The following is a 16,740-nucleotide window of genomic DNA, read 5'->3' as shown; positions in this document are numbered from 1 at the left end:
GACACAACTGTCATAAGCATCTGTTGGTTGATGCAAAGAGAAACTATATATAGATACTTCATGGGATCTGTTCATTGTAATATACCTGTAACAATATAATGATAATCCTTCAATAGATAGTAACAGCAGATGGCCACTAGGTGGCAGTAGATACTTGGAAATGATTTAGTTGTCTGAGTTCAGGTTGAAACATAACATGTTTTGCTTCAGCTCATAGTTAAGAAAAGTAGGCAATGGATACACAGGCTAAAAATGCATTGGCCTAAATAATAAAACTAAAAGCCAATGCAAATATATGAATTTGTCCGTTTTGTAAAAGTATAATAAATATATAAAAAAGTATAAAAAATAGCGGGATAGTACCATCATCTTCATGATGACTGACATGTCAATAAATAATACTAACATCCCTGGATGTCATTTGGCCATGTATGGAATTATACTCATGATAGAACCTTTAATCTTAGTGAAAGACCCTTTTCATTCATGTGTTTGTTGAACAGCCGCTAGATGTTTTGTATGTGGCCACTTGGTGGAGCCAGACGCCCGAACGTAACAGCAGCAGCAGAGGACCGTGCTCTGTGACCATCCTGAGGTTTCACAAGCAAACACGGCTTTAACTGTAGCTTTCTGTCAGGTGCTTCATTGACAGTCCACAGGTATGTCAGGTGATCATGTCTGCACTCCCAGGAGATTACGTGGGGGGGGGGAAAAGGACTTTAGAATAACACGCAGAGATCGGCCCAGATATGGACTGGTCCCAGTTTTGTCTCTGATCGCTGAGTTGTGTGTGTTTTTTTGGCGTTATCACCACGCTACACTGCACCTCCACAAACGCTCATAAATCACAGCGCCCACTCAGTCACATTTGCTCTTTTCAAAAAAATATTACAAACATTGGCCTTTGGAAAATATAATTATCTGCCATTTCATATAAGCGCCGCTAATATCCCGGCATTATGAGCTGTTTATTTAATGGTGTTTGTCTATAGATTAACCTTTTTGTTGTATTTTCATTTTCACCAAACAGAGATGGCAGTTTGTGCTGCTCTTTGTGAGTCAGTCGGTGGAAAGGGAAACATCTGATGTGCTTTCTATGATGTTGATATTGAAATCCTGGCAACAGTAAATATGAATAGACTCTCCAGTCTTTCTCACACAGGGCTTGCCATTTAGCTTTGATGACATCACCCGTATTTGTTTTCTCATTCTTCGATTTTTTTTCTCCCCTCCTCGTGCTCCGGGGATAATTGTTTGTTGTCTGCCCCGCCTGTCAATTTTCAGATCATGTAAGTGGGAACACTTTTCTGGGTCCAGAGCTCCCACTTTGTGTGACAAGTGAATGTTTTTGGATGAGTGGGAGTGTAGTAATGTGGCGAGTGTATGGTAAAGGCCAGCGAGGTTGTTTACATGCCTGCACACTGCGAGAGTGTGTTTGAACTGCATGTCTGTGTCGGTGAAAGAGAGGAATGGGATTGATGAATGAATGTGTGAAGTTCTGTAACAAGAGACCCCTTTTTTTTTTTTGCAACTGTGATTAGAGCTGAAAAAACGAGTCCGTTAATCAATTAGACGACAGGCTCAAACTCATTTTTAAAGCAAAAAACGCACTGGTTCCTTTTTGCTGGTTTTCTTATATGATAGTACACTGAATCTCTTTGGGTTTTGTCAATTTTGGCTCAATTTGGAAAATTGTTTTTGACTTTATGGACCAAAAGACTCATTGAGAAAATATTGAAAATAATCAAGCCCTAACTGTGCTTAAATCCAAAATATCTATTTAACAAGTGGAATTTGGTGAATGGCATTATTTAGAATACAGTAGAAATCCCTTTTAAGATTGTTTAGTCAGAAAAGTGGATCTGAAATGAACTTTTGTTTTATTTGTTGAGCAGAAACCATCTTTTGTTTCGTAAAATCAGACAGGCTAACTTCCAAATCCGACCTGCTGATACATAATCTAAAATGCAGCGGAGAGGCTGGAATAACCCGTACCCTCGTCCGTCTACTCAATCTTAATTTCTCCAAATTAAATAGTAATAATTCCTTGATGTTAAAATGCCACATGTAACACATTGGTGCTGATTATGAGCAACGGGAAGTCCAGGCGAGCTGCAGCTCCTCCCCTCCTCCCAGAGGAAAGGCGGCAGCGATGGGGAAGAGCTTGACTGACACGTTCCCCCCTACGGCTGAGCCCGGGCCCGGTGTTTTACAGCCCTGTTAAGGTATACAGCAGGTAAAATGTCAATTAGGAAGGCCCGCCCTGATAACTCAACTCCCAATCCACTTGTTCTTGGCCATTAATATTTATCGTGGGCCTGGCCCTGGAGCTGCAGCCCGTGTCATCTGGAATGATGTGCGCTCATGTTACCGCTTTCTGACACACACTTGTACTCTGGTGTCCGCGCGGCTTAACGGAAACGCCTGCAAACCCGCATGCACAAACACACACACACACACACGCACACACACACACACACACACACACACACCTCCCACTGTCACACAGTCTAATCAAGCTATCCACACACACCGAGGGTGACACACGCGGCACACACTGCCTCCTCAGCCCTCAGTTGTTCCAGGGCATTTTAATGGGAAATTAAAGGCATCCCTCATGTCTGTGGTCTGCAGGACAGGAATGAGAGCAGCGACGGAGGATAAATCAGACTCAGTGGCTTGACAGGACACCGCTGTCTCCTTTTTACCCTGTGGTTGTGTGTGTGTATGCACTTGCGTGTGTGTTTATAGTATGCAAGCACTTGGTCCTGACCAATTTCTGTCACGGATCGAAAACATTCATACTTCAAGTCCAAAGCAAGCTGTTTCTGATGTCATTATCATCAGTGTCTTCTGCTGGAGTGCGTACAAACGGTAACAGGCCTGCAATGAAAAGCAGGCAGCTGTTTAGCATGGACCCCAACTTGAAGGAAGTTTAGATTTGACTGGATTTTTGTGAATAAAAGAGAGGTATTCAACTGGTAGGCTGAATGTGAACAAATTATTCATGTAATGTGAAATAAGTTGCATTTCACTTCATAAAACCGCCTGTTTGTTTTTTTTTCTGAAGTAAATTAGAATTTGAACGAACATTTACAGTAAATCAGCTCCTCTAATTGAAAATACCCAATTCCTAATTTATATGGAGTTTTTAGCAAATAAAAAGGCAGGAAAATAAAGAAGAGCAAAAGAACCACAAAACGAAAGCTTTACAGGGAACTGCACAGTGTTTAGCAAGATAAAAACAGAAATAGATTTTGTAAATGTGGACGATGCACACAGACTGAGTTGGCGTTTCACAAATGAAACGTTTAAATGAACCAGTCCCTCGGAGAGCTAAGCTTTAAATTAGGCTTGTAGCACTTCTTTTCTTTTTTCTGTTATTTGAGTACAATTTATTTGTAATGGTTCCCATAAAGAGGAGCACATACATTTCTTTTTTCTTTGTGGCTGGAATATGTGTTACCAGAAGATGCATGTTTACTTGTCAAAAGTCCATCATAGAGAAAGTCTAATGCAGGTTAAGCAAATGCTGCTGACTAGTCTTTATTGAGGCGGAGGAGTTGCTGGTTTGACCACCACAGCAACGTTTTGAGTCTATGAGCAAGGCACAGACACCCCACCTATAGTCTCTCACATTGTAAATTTCAGGCTTTCAACAAACTGATTATCAGCATCAGCTAGACTCTTAATTTTCGGCCTTTCCTGCCGTCTGATCCCTGGTCAGTAGAGCAGCCCTGTCAGTGGCTGCCAGCAGCTCCGCCTCCCTCTGCTCAAGAGGTGAGTCCTTAATTCTCCTCCAGGCAGCGCGCTGTAATGCAATCATCGGTACTGCTCTGCTCGGCCAGGAATTTATGAACACTTAGTGTCCCTCTGTGCTGACAAGGCCTCAGCGCGAGTGTGTTTACGGTATTGCCCAGAAATGCGTGTCACTCGCATTTATCGTTTTTTTTTTTTTTTTTAACTGCACCCTCTATCACCCGCCTGTTCCACCTTTTTCATGATGAAACAAAACTGGCTTGCATGTAGAGATTATATACTTTCCAGAGAAAGTGGGGTCATAGAGGAAGGGTCTCTGTGTACAGTCTGTTGGTTTTACACACCGAGGTTAACTAGCAGGAGCAGCCCCCCCCTCCCTCCCTCCTCCACCTCTCAGCTCTGTGTTTAAAAAGGCCGCAGCAGGCATATAAGCAGGTTAAAATATTGCTAACTAAATCTAAGAGAGCTCTTATTTCAATATGGTGAGAAGTACGGCACCGACTGAGGCCACTTGAATGGAGTAGATGTCAGCACGGTAATATCGCCAGGCCATAACTCTCCACGGCCATCACTCATACTCTCAGGGCAGACATAAGTGCACACACACACACACACACACATATATAAATATATATATATATATAGTGGCAAAGCTGAATAAACACTGATGCAAGCACGCACGCTGGAAACGCACACTCTCAGGACATGGGTTGAGCGACAATCAATGAATCTGCCATCAGACGTGAGTTATGAGGCAGAGAGTGGGCCTTCCCTGTGTGAAAATATTTTGACTGAAGATGTAGATATAATTAATAGATTGTGTAAAGAGGTGGAGAAATTGATGCATTTATTACGAGCAGTCAAATCTGGTGGAACTGAGCCTTTTGCCCTCCCGGATCATCACTGCCGCGGGCACAGGCCGTCCAGCGACACACACCGAGCGTCTCCTCATAAACAACGCTCTGATAAAGTGTTTACCAGTGTGTGTGTGTGTGTGTGTGTTTGGACGGGATTTAGCTGGGGGAGTAAATCAGTTGTGTTGGAGGTGGAGGTGTTGTCGTCCTGCAGTGGAGGGGAGGGGTGTTGTTGTGGTGGTGGTGGTGGGGGTCTCCAGCCACAGATAATGATGTGATTCCAGCATGAGGCGGGCCGGGTGTACCTCGCCACCGTCCATTATGATGTGCGGCCCCCAACCACCGAGGGGGCAGAGTGAAGGTGAGCCTGTCATATCGATCTTTTTAGTGCTAAAATATGAGCCACTTTACTCTGCTCCCCGGCGCAGTGATGTGAAAAATAATAACTCGGACCCAAATTAAAAATATTGATCGCTTAGGAGGTGTTGAGAGCAAATAAACACCCTCTGAAGGATTTTTATCCTCCCGCCCCCCTCTAACCCTCCTCCCTCCTCCGTCTTGTTCCTCCCCGCCCAGTGAAGCGCCTGGTCAGGGCTGGTGGCTAGCTGAACTGTAAGAATATCCCACCATCTTGTTGCCCACTAGTCTTCATAATAACCACCTACCAGGCTCCTGATGCTCTCCATTGTTTCCAGACACAAATCAACAAGCAACCATCTTTTCAGCGACTCCCTAACACTGATTGATCGGGTTTTGACTCCATAATCTGGCATTAGCTCGGCTCCATTCAGGTACCCCCCCCCCAACCCAGAGTCATAATTTTTTGCACATCCGAGCTTGACTTTTTTATTCCTTCACGCTATAACAGATGAGCTGACACGGGGCCATCAAACGGGTGGGAAAACAATTGCCACAAGGTTAATTTTATTGCCTGCTCCATGCATTTGTGAGCAGGCGGGAGGTGTCCTCTGCCCGGGGCCTGATGAATGGCCGCGCAGAGCGGGCAGGAATGAAAATGAGAGGGGAGAGGCCAGGCACGGGGGAGCCGGAGTCCCTCCGCTCCCACCTGAAATTGAAATTTTTCTGACACGCTCAAAATTGGTATTCTGATATATAAGAGAGGCGATGTTCCATTTAGTTTGATGATGAAAGCCGCCGCGCGTCCCAGTCAATTGCATTTTACGACACCCACTTTACCTCATACATCCGAAGAAGGTTAATATCCGCACATCCTAAATGGCGGATGTCAGATTGTCCAGAGTCCGCAGGAAAATAAACTACTTAGTGTATCTAAATGCTGTCGTAATACTTGGCTGTCCTGGAAGCAGCACTATTGATTGTCCACAAGGACGTTTGTTCTGTTTTTTGGGGCCAAGCGGGATGAATAGATATTTGATGGAGCGTGGAGAGCGGGGCTGGACCAGCATCTGCATCTCAGTGCTGTGTCAGTGGGGATGAGAGCCAGGCGTCGGGGAGAGTCACATGCTGCCTGTTGACATCAGTGAGAGGGAGCTGGGGGGGGGTGGGCGGAGGGGGGGGGTCGCAGGAGCTGGCGATATCTCCGGTTCCCCACTTGAGCCGGGTCCTCTTGCTGAAAGCTCACTCCTGTCTGCTGGCTTCAGGCCCTCTCTCTCTGCCTCTCTCTCTCTCTCTGCCTCTCTCTCTCTCTCTCTCTCTCTCTCTCTCTCTCTCTCTCTCTCTGCCTCTCTCTCTCTCTCTGTGCATATACATGTATACATGTACGTCTGTGTAGCATTACTGATACAGGGCCATCTTCAGCCAGCACTTTGCCCGTACGTATTGATTCTTCCTCCACCACCGGCTGTAGCTGCTTCATTTGCATGGCCCAGCTGACCCAGGCAGTCAGTGGCCATTATATTCCCATTAGCTAATCTCTCAGCTTTGATTTCCATAATCCTCTGTCTATTGAGAGCCCTCACAGCTCTCACAGTCCCCCCTCTCCAAGGACTAAAAAGACCCCCAACCACCCCACCCCGGTCCCTTAACTCTCCAAAAATCTGCACAGCAACATGCATCATACACACACACACACACACACAAACCCACATGCATATGTATATTTAAACACTGCAATGATGCACTGTTATGTTGTATTATTATACATATTGTGTATTTGGATTGTTATTAATGATGCATTAACATGTAAGCAATGTTGCTTAATTCTGGTCAAAGTACTGTTGGGTAGTTAAATCTATAACAGCGCATTCTATTTTATAAAACTATTATTATTATATAAAATTATTTATGTTTTGTGTGTAAAATTTTCTGAAATCTGAAAGTAAGTCGTAACTAGATCAAATGTATTAATACTATTTTCCACCACTGGTTATTGCTGTGGGAGGTGTTAATAGTGTTAATAGTGTTAATGTTTCCATGTAATCTGAACTGAAATATAGTGTCCACCTGTCAGTGCATGTCAACATGTTTATGTAGATGTGTTGAGACCAGCGCTGGTGACATGAGTGTTGACCAGGGCTGCGACTAACGATTGTTTTCATTATCGATTATCGATCCGACGATTACGGTCACGATTCATCAATAAATCGTTCAGTCTATGAAATGTCAAACAATTGTGGAAAAAAACCTCATCACAAAAGTGACGCCTTGAAATCGCTTCTTTTGTCCAACCAGCAGTCCAAAACCCAAAGACTCTTAATTTACTGTCACAAACGACAAAGAAAAGCAGCAAATCCTCACATTTAAGAAGCTGGAACCGTTTGAACAGTTTTGCTGTTCAAACCAAGTTTTGCTTGGAAAATTCCAAGTTTTGCTTGGAAAATGACTGAATCGATTCATCAATTATCAAAATAGTTGGCGACTAACTCTCTTTCACTCTCAAAAGCAGCTCTGGTCTTGACGTGTCAGCAGAGGCTTGCTTCAGTCTAAATTTTTTTTTTTTGCACAAAACTGCTCCTTTTGTATTACGAACATTATCCAGGGAACGACAAAGAGGGAATTTGGGCTGAAAAAGACTGACTTTCAAGGCACAAGGCAACATGATCATACCTCATGTCATCACACCGTGCGTATTGAGAAATATAGACCATCCAGATACTTTTTTTTTTTTTAAAGCGTTGTTTGAATAGATACATTTAGCAGAGATGCTGAGCACGAGTTCTCTTTTTCATGGATACCTGAAAGCTGCCCGGTACAACCAGCATTGCTCTGAGAGGTGCGGTTCTCTTGCTGCCTGCTAGATTTATAGACTTCTTATATTATGCCGCAGTTTGAAGTCTTTAAAGAGCTGCGAGATCTAAATATTTAAGCAAGTGTGGACAACATTTAAACAGGCAGCAGTGATTTGTTTCACTGAGTGGAAGCGTCTGTTACACTGCGTCAAAGGGATTTTAGTGTTTGTCTCTCTGAGTTAGGTGAGTGTATTCAACCCTCTAGGCTGAGAGCCCATCACTATAATGCTATCACTGAGGCTATAGGATACAGCAATGTGGATCAGATACCTACAGCTTACGCATTCGCCTCCCACGTCTCCACCCCCCGGGGCATCCACACCTCCTCGCCTGCAGGAGACATCCAGCGTGTCAGGCCACATTGACCTTAATCACTCTCAGTAGAGTTCTCTTGGAGCGATTGCTTACAATGATGAAAGAGGACCTAGCACCTACCGCCCACACCCTACCCTTGTTACCCCCCTTCCCACCCCACCCTCCCTCCCTCCCTCTCCAAATGAGCTGATAATTAATAAGGGCTGGCTCTGCAAACACCAGTCAACAGACAGCATGATGGATCGGACAGCTTGGATGCAAACCAATACAGTGCCAAGCGTTTCTCCAGCCCCTGGGTGTCCTTTACCCTGCATGATCAGGCATGCATGGGAGCACCCACCCTGCTAATTAAATACCCACAGGTTGCCCTTGTTTTTCAGCCGGGATGCTTTCTATCTGTTCACTATTGGCATGTATTTAATAATTCATGGAGCTGCACCACTGAGGGCAGTGCTTCGGGTCCTAGCTGTACCGCTGCAGACTTTGTGATAAAGTCAGTCAGTCAGTCACATTTCAGAGGTTTAATAGCTCACAATATCATGTTCACTTCATTTAGGGAAAAAATTAACTAGCTATCTGATTGTTGATTGAAATGTTTCTAAACCGACACCCACATCCTAAATGCTGATCATGTGGGATAAAGATGGTGCATATCAATAATAATTAGCATTCAGGCTATTCGCATCATTCATCTGAACGAGCAGTCACACCGCTGTGGGACATTTGCTGTAGAGCTGCCAAATAACTGCACCTTCAGGCCATTTCCTCTAACCGCCACGGGTGGTTCAACCTCGGTGACGACAGCGTCGCAGAATGATTCTGTCATGTGACAGCTTTTTTTTTTTTTTTTTTTACTTTTTCCTGCTGAATGAGCTGAGCAGTGACGGACACATCCATGACGGATCTATACTGCGCTGCTAATGACCTCCTTTTAATCACTACACTTCCTGTTGTTTTGTCACCACGTGACTTGTTCGCCGCTAATTGTGAGATATGGGCCTTTTCAGCTGAGGGACATTCTGTGAGCTGCTTCATTAGACTGACTCGTGAGGTGGACTGCTCGTCACCAGTGGCAGTTCATATCATTGCTGTCCCTTTCGTTGTGGTTTAGAATAGGCGTGTGTGTTAGAGAGCACTGAGCAAAATGAAGAAACAGAAAGTGGAAACTGCAGGTCTGATTCTTAATGACGTTAGGTACCGTCTCCACAGGGCAACAGTTGCAGGAGGAAGTGCGCTTGTCGGGCCCCTGTGTGGCCCCTAACCGGTGTGATTGGGTGTAATTGGTGGATCTGGTCTAAGAGGAGTGCAGGGTCACCGGCTGTGGGCCGCGAGCCTGTCATAATAACAACCAACAATGTGATCATTTCATTTCCTTTTCACTTACACATCACCTCACTTCACATGAGACAGGACACACACACACACACACACACACACACACACACACACACACACACAGGGACAAGGTTAACGTTGGGCCCCATTTATTTCACTCTAACAATGACTCTAAATAGCCTTTCAAAAGCGGAGTGAGGAGGGAGACAAAAATAATCGAATCACACAATTACTGCTGGGCTTCATTCTATAGTTAAGTGCATTTTTATTGTGTAACGTTTCTCCCCCCCCCCCGCACCCTACCCCACCTCCCCCGCCCCCTCTATTTTTCCTGCCTCCCTCGGCGAGCGTTCTCTCCCTGCCACTTCTCATCTAATATGGCCGTAATTGGGTTTGGTTGTACAAATCAGATTTCGGCAATTGGGTTATCCTCCTCTGAAATTGGAGAGGTCTGTGGGCCGGCATGGGTGGAGAGTTAATCTGCTTTTGTTAAGCCCTCCTTTTGGTGGCGGCGGCGGCGGCGGTAACATTGGGCTGTGCCAGTTAAAGCGCTTTACCTGTCACTGTGGACATGGCTTGTAATTTACCCCCCTCCCCAAAAAAAAAACCCCTCCTTCACGCACAAATAGTATACACATCCAGCCATCTGCCTCTCCTCGTGCAAATAATGACATTTGAATCGAGCATTAACAGGCTTAATTACTTTAAAATTGTCATTTTAATTTACACTGATATAGTATTGATCACACAAGCAGAGATTAAGGCCCTCAGTGGAGCGGTTGATGTGGAATTAAACAGGGCCGGGTCCTCCTGGGGCCCGCCTGGCCTGTCCTGCCGCAGCCAGAAGAGGAATGACATCCTCCCCCTAATGAACTGGCAGCATGCGCAGACATGAATTTCAGGCCCCGCTGGAGAAGGAGGGAAATAATGGGGTTTGGGGAGCCATGGCGGGTTATTCATTCACTGCCATGCACCAATTCTCCTGTGATTCATCCCCAGGCCCCCAGACCCCCACTGCCTGTTTGCCTGCCGCATTCAGCCCGCCTGACCTTTCTCCTGCCTAAGTGTACATATATATATCCCCTCCCTCCTCCGGGAGCACCTTGCCCCCACACCAGGTATCATGTACAGAAGGAGGGAGTGGCATGAGAGGGGGGTGTTAGGGTGTAGAGGGAGCAGGGGTGAGACACCTGCAGCGAACCACCTCGCCTCTAATCCAAACATCCCCCCACAGTGGTAGAAGTGCCGGTCCGTGATTGTCCCTCTCATCCCGGCTCACCGGCCCGTCTGAAGAAGACGCCACCTTCCTGGGGAATTGATCTCCTCGCCGGAGCCCGGTGTCACGCACAGCTGGTTAATATCAGGGCCAAAAATCGTTACATTAAATCCAAGCAATTTCTCCCCCAGTTTGAAGAAAGCCTGCGGCTGCTGTGGTAAGCGCTGTGTTGTGGGGTAATTACAGCAGTAGAAACAACCTCTTGACACCTGTCTCCAATGAGCACACTCAACAATCACACTCCACAAGTGTGTTTAATGACTGGCTCTTAGAGTGAGGGGCCGGGATAAGAATAAAGCCAAGGCTGTGTGCAGACACAGGAGGGAAGTACATTATGTAAATGCAGTTGCATGCAGTGCAAAAATAGAACGTGTGACAGATGATAAAATGAACAAAGACAGAAAGGGAAGGGATAATCACCAATCAGGATAGTGGACGTACAACTCGGATGGTAAAAGTGTCAAATTCATGAAGAGTCCTAGAATCCCTCTCCTTAACTGAGCAGCTATTTACTAATATCTTACAGTTTGATACTGTCTGGTAACTGGTAATTAACGGACACCTGCTGGCCAGTAAGAGCCTAGAGTTGTCAGTGGCCGTAGTATAAATGTAACCAGATATACTGGACGACCCGCAGCGATCATGGCGGTAACTCCATATGTTACGGCGGTAATATGTTGTCGCAGCTGTACTCGCGGTCCGTGTTGCATGCTCTCCTCTTCATCCCCAACTTTGTTTTGTTGTTCTGCACTCTGGGCTGTCCAGAGCTTTCTAAATAATTTATGGAAAGGCATCATGAAATCAGACCGCAATGGCTCGGTGGCAAAGTCAAAAACAGAACTCAAGTCTATGCTTGTCCTTGAGCCCGTTGACTACCAGTGTTTCCTAAAACAGCCCAAAGGTCCCGGAGCAGATTGAAAGGAGGGGCGGGCGGGGTTGTTTTGTGAGGTCCTCATTTGATTGCATTACCTTCGCCTGGACGCCGCGAGGTGGAAGCCATCTTGACGATGAAGGCTAAACAAAAACAACAACCTCTTCTCTCTCTTGGCTGGCAACTCCCCGTGACGGATATCAAGATGTCTCCAATACACGTAATGGACTTGGCAAGGCCCGAGGTGGCTGGGCTCGGGCCTTCTACTCCACTCTGTCATCCAATCACCTTATTCTAATGCTATTGCATTGTTTAGTCAACCAGCCGTCCATTTACATCAACCCATAACCACACAGCCACACCACAGGAGCACTTAATAGAATTAGCAGGTATTGTGCAGCACATTTTAAACACATAGGCCATTTTAAACACACACACACACACACACACACACACACACACAGTCACTCCACCTCCCTGCCCAGGCTGATGATCTCCCGCTTGCTGTCAGAGTAATGGCATCACAAGCTCTCCATGCAGCGCCTGCCTTTCCTCTTTAACTGTCATAACTCTATACTCTGGCCACCATGGACACTTTATTCAGATCTTTAAATGTGTAGCCAATATTGTTGTCATGTTTATGTTATGTACTACATATTAATAGCTCATAAAGCACATTTGTAGCATTATTAAATCATTTTTCACTCGCTCTTCATTAGGAAATAGGAAGCCGAAGCTCTCGACTGAAACAGCCGGTTAATTATAGGGCTCATAATTTCCTAATCTGATTTTGGGGAATGTTTGAGAGTCTGTTCGACGAGCCAGCATATAAATAGACAAACAAAAATGAAACCGCCACATGGCTGGGAATTTTCAGTCATATGCCCTCTCTTGCCCTTGACTGAATGCATTATTTTCCTTCTCAAGCCTCAACACTCCAGTGCCATCTTTTCAAACAAATTAATCTCATATGCTTCCCCCGTTTTTGATTAACACAGAACAAACTCACCACAAATAATCCCCAAATTGTCTCAAGGCCTCATTTTTCGATATTAAATGGGGAACGTGTAAGTTTATTTGGAATGACTCATCTGTGGGGTCAGGGGAAATGAGCAATCCCTTTGTCCCCTAGCCACCACCCCCTGTTAAACTATTACCTATAAAAACAGCCGTACACTCCCAGTCAGAGGGTGTGTCCTGCCCGGCGCAATAACGAGGGCCTTCCTCCTTGTCCCATTCCTCGGGCCGATTGATTTTTGTTAGGAAAATTAATGCAGTCGCTGTGAGGTTCTGGAGGTCAGAGGTAGACGGGCTTCAGCAGATGAGGGGCGGTGCTGGGCAAACGAAAAAGGCAGCCTGATGTCACGGGACCTCCACAGTCTGCCTGATGAAACCACAAACTGTGGGTTTGTTTGAGGGCGGAGCGCGCAATAGCTTATGATGTATTGTCTCTGTGCTGTTTCATGCACACACCGAAATGCATCTCCTATGATTGACCAAGCAAATATATAGGCTCATTTATTGACTACACTCACTCGCCCCCGATGTTGGTTGAGTTTGTTGCCCTTGCTTTATGTTGTACGTTCTTCTGTTTGTTGCCTCGGCGGCAGCTTGATGGCAGAGAAACACTTGCATTTTAGGTAAAAGGACTATTCATTTCAAACTTCACTTCAGAACATATCCAAGTGGGGTCTTCTAAAGGTCTTGTAAAGGCATAAAGCAAAGCATAACCATATTTCAGTGAGTAATGCTTCCCAAGTGGGAACCAATCTAACACAAAGGGTGACCCAGTCAGCAGGGTCCCTGCACAAGTTCAAGGCACAATGGCGCCCTGTGTGCACCACGCTGTAGCTAATTTCCAACTCATTAAAGAGCCCTCTAATTAGATTGGATGTTATGCTCTTTCAGTTAAATTCAAGCTCTTAATTTTAACTGCCTAATTACATTTCTGAAAAGAAAAAAAACAACACTTTTCAAAGCACTCTTTGGCCAACTGGAAATGAAGCATTTCTCAGAATGCTGAGCTACAGAGATCTGAACCATATAGCCTCTGTGTAGTGAGTCTGGGTCTTGGAGACTTTAGGAAGATAAATCAGTGGAGTGAGCGTATAGAAATGTGTGGATAATTGTTGATATAGAGCATCTATAGTGCTCTCAGCTGATATATCATTCTGGAGGTTCAAAGCTTTTGGGCAAAACTGGAAATTAAATTGGAAAGCACGAATATAAATGGGCCTTTACACACTTACTAAACAACATAAACAGTATTACAATACAAATACCATAAACACGTGTTTACAACTACATGTCTGATCCCTCTTTTAGATTTAAAATGGTCCCATTTGTGGAGCATTTTGAGTTCTGGTGGTAAGGAACACTTAAAGACATCTGTTTAGAAGACGTTTCATGAAAAAGTACTCTACAGTTTCCCATAGATGCATTGATATAGTATCGGTAGGTAATTCACCTACACAACTCAAAGAAAGCTTGGTTGTTCATTTTGAGCCCCTGTTTGTGCACAGCCACTGCTCCGCTAAATCTTCATGATGCCACCTGCAAAGCCAGCGTCATGTCTAGTGTTGAGTCAAATTAGTTCTCAGCTGTAACAGATGTACTGTACATTGCGTATTCTTCTCTACTGACACGTGACCTAATGACATACAATACAGTACCACCTGGTCATCTGTCGAGCACTCAAAGGGGGGCGACCCAGGGGCCTTGTTGCAGACCTGCATGGGCCCCTCCAAATCCTCTTTTTCTTTCCACATTTCTGTGGGTGTGATATTTACAGGAGAGCAGACGTGGGTTTGCTGCCACTCTTGCCCCTGGCACAGGACCTCTGCTCACTCGCATCTTAAAGCTGTCTTTTAAGAGGGGCCACGGGAGAGGCCGGATGCTGCGATTGTACCGATAAAAAGAAACATCTGCGCAAGAAAAGTCCTCCGTTGTTCGCTCTTTTTTATTTATTATTATAATAATACAATAAGAGGAAAAAACACCATGACATAATTTCTGGTTATCTAAGAAGCTGAGGCTGCATTTACATTTGCTTTTCATGCAGCGTCCGTGTGCTCTTAGGGGCGATGCACTGGAGTATAACTAAGCTAGCATGGAGGATATCCAACCATTTAAATCAAGCCTCTGGGAATTTTACATAACACATCATTGGCGAGCATTGGTTTTTACATAAAGACAAAGAAGGCCACAAAGAGCCACCGGACGGGCGTCTTAGCCTGAGACGAGCCGCTGCGTGTGTTTTTGCAGACTCCTCTAAAGCTTCACGGTCCCGTGGTCACTGTTGTGCTCCGAGAACGCCTCTGCTCATACCCAGACAGAAAGCTGCTTATTTTTTTTATACATTGGGGGGGGAAAAATGATTTTTCTGAGCGCACCCTCAAAACTGAACCCTCTGCTCTGATGGGGTGACTTCTCGGCTTGATCTTCAGAGGAGCGCTCTCGAGCCTCAGGGCCCGAGGAGACACTGTAGACCATCGATTGTCCCTGTGCCGTGGAAGCTGTCATATTTTATAGATGTTTCACGAGATGGCTCATGATCTAGACGATGTTGCCTTCATTTAGGAAGAGTTGTGTTTGTACTAAGGGAGGAGGAAGGGCTCTTGATACAGAGAAATGAGGACCTTCCTGATAAATTCTTCTCACAAGTGACAAAGTAATGCCACTAAGATGCGGCAAACTGATATATTTCATTATGGCACTCTGCAATAGAGCTGTATCTCATTGGGCAGCCAAGGATGCCACTTTGTCATTACAAGGCCACATGAGCGAACCACGGGCAGCGTGGGACAGGGACAGAATCAAAGCTACCTCTGGACAGAAGCTGATTGATTACTTTTCCAGCTGACATCACAGCTCTGACAGCTATCCCAGTGTCCTCAGGGGGAGTTGAGTTTGCTCAATACTGATTATTTGACATCGAAAGTTGCTTGTGTCACTGGTCACACACATGTGCACACTTCACCTCTACAAATGCAGTAAAATGTTTAAAGTAAATTAAAAAAACGAAGTGCTCATTAATGGCAAGTAAACAAGTTTTGCGTTCATCCAATATCACAAACTTTTCAAACTGGTCTTCATCCAACCACAGCGATCAGTTAAAATGATATTGCATCCATTCTCTCTACAGCCTGTATGATCCTAATTCAATCAATTCGTTCACAAATGAGGCCACATGAATAGGCATAATATTAAATCAGATAATAATATAGATTGATGAACAGTCCATGACAACATTAGCGGCCTTTCCGAAATGCAGAGATGAAAAAAAAAAAAAAGGAAAAAAAATCAATGAGCTCAAAGACCTGTCATTTGCATGGACCTCTTCCCCTAATGGGAATACTTTTACAGATGGGGAATTACAAGTTGAAATATTCTTTTTGATTATTGGACATCCATAGCCAAATATGATTTACATTAATGAGCATAAGTATATTAAAGGCATTTTATCCCCCAGCATCCGAAACAATTGAATAATGGCTCTGGCAACCAAGCAGTGGCCTGAGAAAATAGAGAGGAGGTAATGTCACTTTAATTACTAATGGATACCTCAATTGTTCAGACTTTGATTTTTCATCTGTGGGAACAATCTAATAAGGCAAATATTCATCATCTTCGTATCCCCTTTTAAAACGATGATTTGAAGCCTGGACAGCGTAGTTAGTTATTTAAAGAAAGTGGCCACTTACCGTGCTGGCCTCTTAAGATCAACGGTTTATTTGAAGATTGCTTTCAAAAGATTGTTTTCCTGTGAAGAAAGAAGAAAGGTCTTTTCATGCTCAATTGCAGATGTCTGATACACTTACGCTTGAGAAGTTGACCTTGTTAGCGGGGACAGACATTGTAAAAATGTCCCTTTAGAACTATAATTGTCCCACATATTGCTCTTCACTGTTTGTCATTGAGTGAATGTTACATCCTGTTTTAGTACTAGTTGTGGTTGTGTCTTGATTAAATTGTGCACTGCAGTGTTTTGACCTGAGCTTTATTATGAAGTTACAGAACAATCTCAACATAGCTGTGTGTGTAAAGTATGGGGTTGGGTGACCTTGTTAAACTGCTCTAGTCAACAGCAATTCACCAGAGCATGACACATAGTGGTGTAGT

At 44.6% G+C, this 16,740-nt stretch overlaps 1 protein-coding gene across 1 annotated transcript in view; it reads left to right on the top strand.

Moving 5' to 3' along the window:
* LOC139294069 (inositol polyphosphate-5-phosphatase A) overlaps positions 1-16,740 on the top strand; it is a 122,974-nt gene that overhangs the window by 42,197 nt on the left and 64,037 nt on the right. The window lies entirely within an intron of this gene.

This window comes from Enoplosus armatus, chromosome 12 (assembly GCF_043641665.1).
Source record: "Enoplosus armatus isolate fEnoArm2 chromosome 12, fEnoArm2.hap1, whole genome shotgun sequence".
NCBI classification, from domain to species: Eukaryota; Metazoa; Chordata; class Actinopteri; order Centrarchiformes; family Enoplosidae; genus Enoplosus; species Enoplosus armatus.
Note: the sequence above shows the minus strand (reverse complement) of the source record. Positions and strands in the feature narration are given on the sequence as shown.